This window comes from Macadamia integrifolia, chromosome 1, assembly GCF_013358625.1.
Source record: "Macadamia integrifolia cultivar HAES 741 chromosome 1, SCU_Mint_v3, whole genome shotgun sequence".
Taxonomy (NCBI): Eukaryota; Viridiplantae; Streptophyta; class Magnoliopsida; order Proteales; family Proteaceae; genus Macadamia; species Macadamia integrifolia.
Genome location: NC_056557.1, coordinates 24,970,920 through 24,974,442, shown reverse-complemented (window position 1 = coordinate 24,974,442; position 3,523 = coordinate 24,970,920).

The following is a 3,523-nucleotide window of genomic DNA, read 5'->3' as shown; positions in this document are numbered from 1 at the left end:
CTCCCACACTTTTCCCAACTATAGAGACAATGGTACCTTCTGCCACTAGTCGCTTGCACCTTTCATAGCATACCATTTTATAGTTGTTGAATTAGAAGGCATGAATTCAAACTTACTATTGCTGGTAGTATCCATTCAAAAAGGATAATTTGATAAAAAAATCCCCAAATATTACAAGGCCAAGATTTTTGCATATTTCCAAACTAGGAGTATATTTTTTTCCCTCCGCTGTGGGACCACTTACAACTGAGTAGATTGAGAGAGAAATAGGCAGTTTAAGACTTCTCTTATTTCTTCTTGTATATCACTAGCTAGTTATTTTCCTTTAGTAGTATTTACTTATGGTGGGGATGTAAAGGGGATGGGATCCGCTCAAGTGCAAAAGCCCCTCCAATTTGCATTAGACAGATGGGAAGCACTTGGGGTGCGTGCCTCGATGCGCTGTCAGTCCAATGTGCACTAGAGGAACTGATGCATTAGGGAGGATCTCATCATTCCTTTTTCCCCTCACCATAAGTACATACCAATAAAAGAATAGCTAGCTAGTGATATACATGAAGAAATAATAGAAGTCTCTCTCTCTCTCTCTCAATAGTAGTTGGTCCTACTATGAAGGTTAAAAATTATAGTCCTGGTTTGGAAATCTCTCAACCAACTCAATTGTAGTTGTTCTGCTATGGAGGGGAAAAAAAATCTACTCCATAGTAGGACCAAATACACTTTTGTGTGTTGCGGGAGAGAGAGAGAGAGGCAGTTTTAGATTTCTTTATGTACATCTTTAGCTAGCTACTTTCCCTTAATGATATGCAGTTATGGTAGGGGGAGGTGGGGAGAGAGATGAGTTGGAATTCAAATAAAGGCCTTGAGAAACTATAGTAAGATGGCCCACTATTAAAAATTTACATTAAAATGCTTAATTTCCACTTTAAAATTTGTTTTCTTACTTGTTTCTATAGTTAAAATTGATTCTTTTCCTTGCTCAAATGGAGTTGAAAATTGACTAATTATGAGTTAGCTTAACATATATGATGATGCCGTCCACGTCCATTTCCATTGTAAAACAGGTTAAGGGACTGTGACCGTGTGACCATACAAAGTTATTAACAGAATTGATATTTAATTAATTTTTTCCATCTACAAAATGTTGTGAATATAGTTATAAACAATTTATTTTTATTTATTTATTTTTGGGTAGAATTTAAAAAACTTAATTTCAATAAGCTAGTTTTCATTATTAAAAAAAAAAAAAAAAATTGATTTAAACAAAATTTTTGGGATTACTTCAACCTATATGTTCTGGTACAATTTTGTTTTATGAGTAGAGAAGAAATAGCCTTTACTCCACTAATGGTAATTCTAGACAAGATTTGTTTATTTTTGCTTTTGTTTCCTTATCATAGGCATCAATGTAGTACCTAGATACATCCATGATGGTGTAGGAGATGTGTCCAGGCCCATTCAATTTTAATCAAGATAGCCCTTTTGACATACAATTAGGGTGGCCCTTGTAAACATACTTTGGGACTCCCATCCAACCCATCATTGGAAAGCCCTAACAGTATATCCACGGCCGGCTGTCCCAGCAACCCATCATTCTCCAAGGCCTTCAATGATTATCCTAACGATCTTCTGGTTCAGGTAGAAGCAAAAAAAATTAGTAGCTATGATGCTGAGTCGTTCATGGTTAGCCAGTGGCAGTTACCCAAAAAACCATAAATTTGTAGTAAGGGTATTCTTTGAAATTGAGAAGGCATGAGAACAGTTAGTTATAACCTTATTCTCTATTGTTAGTGAAACAGTTCTCATCTCACCGTGGATATAAGCAATCTTATTGAATCATGTAAATTTTGCATTGTATAATTTTTTGTTTGCAATTTTCATTCGTTTTCTGCATCGTTTTCTGCGCGAGAGAGAAAAAGTACTGACAAGGAGTGCAAATCAACAGGGGTTGGGGTGGGGAGAAAGAATTAGCATCCTAGATACACATTGATGATTTGGTACAGGGTAAATATTTTCTTCTCATGTGCACCATCACTTCCTACCCTTTTTCAATTATGGCTAACGTTCCTGAATTGACATGTAAATGTAAGCTTCATACAAGGATTTAAAAGTTAAAACCTTAATAATTCCAATATGAATGTTTATTTGATAGTCAAGTTTTAAGTTTGGAAACTATAATCCCCCAGCCCTTTCCCCTGGCCGCCCTCTTGGGCTGCTATCCTAGTGGCTAATGGGCCCTCGACAAGAATAACGAAAAAAAAGTTTGAAGTTGTAGTGGGTTCCAAAACTTGCCAAATTCTCATATAAAGGAGGGAAATGTTTCTTGTGGGGAAGTTTGGTTCCTGTGCGTGTGTGAATGCCAATGGAAGCGAACAACAATGTATTCACAGAAAGAGTCATTTTCCCTTTCATAGGGGGCAAACCATTCATTTGACTCTCATGTGTTTAGACACAAGGGCCACACTCCCCCATAAAAAACATTTTCCCTAATATTGATGGCCTTTCATTTTAGAGAAACAGAAAAAAAGATGTAATTGACACCTTATCTTCCTAATATGGAACTTCAACTGACACACACTTAAAATAATGAAAAGTCTTCCCTTTTGATCACATTTTTTTCTTATGAATTATGGAGATTGTTTAGTTTTAAGGACATATCATGAAAACAATTATCTGCATAGCATGATTGAAGCACTCTTTTGGCTACTTACTGCTTCTGCAAAACTGAGAAGAGCACGATTATCTACTATTTTATCTAATACACATTTAGTAAATTAGCACATTAACAAGAAGGAAGAGAGCAGGAACAAGGAAAAAGAGATACCATGAGAATGATTTCAATTAGGACCTAGTTTCTCTGCACGCACTAAAATATCTTAAGCCACAATATCTAACCATTAGATTGGACTGAAGAAGGATGTTTTCAACTGAGTACAATGGGGACAAGAGTTAGAAATAAAACTCACCTACCCAAGAGTCCAATCATAATGTCATATCATAGTGGTATGAAGAGATTCTCTTTTCATCTCAGATAATGAAAAATTTATTCATGATTTTATACTATTTAATAAAGAAAAAAAAAAGTGTGAAAGGTAGTGTGGCCCTTGGGCCTAGACATAAAAGACCGTCCCACCCCTCATGAAAGATAAAATTCCTACCCTTATTGATACTTCCGTGAATATTCCCATGTTAGTATAGGAGCCACGCAACCTTTCACGTAACCATAAGAGAATGATTTGTTCACTTAAATCTTCCATATGTTCTCTAAAATTGATAAAATTTAATATGGCACAACTTGTGAACAGCCAATCCCACACAAATAATCTTCCAAAAAATTGAAATTTTAGTCACTTTCTAAGACACAGTTGTACATTTATATGTAAAGATAGATAAATGAAGCAGTACTGATTGAAGATGAACATCTACATCCATTGGCCTTTGTAATGAGAAACTAAATGAAGGAGAAGATCTACCATGTAGCGGAAGACTGGGAACATTATATCTATGAAAACAAGATTGACTA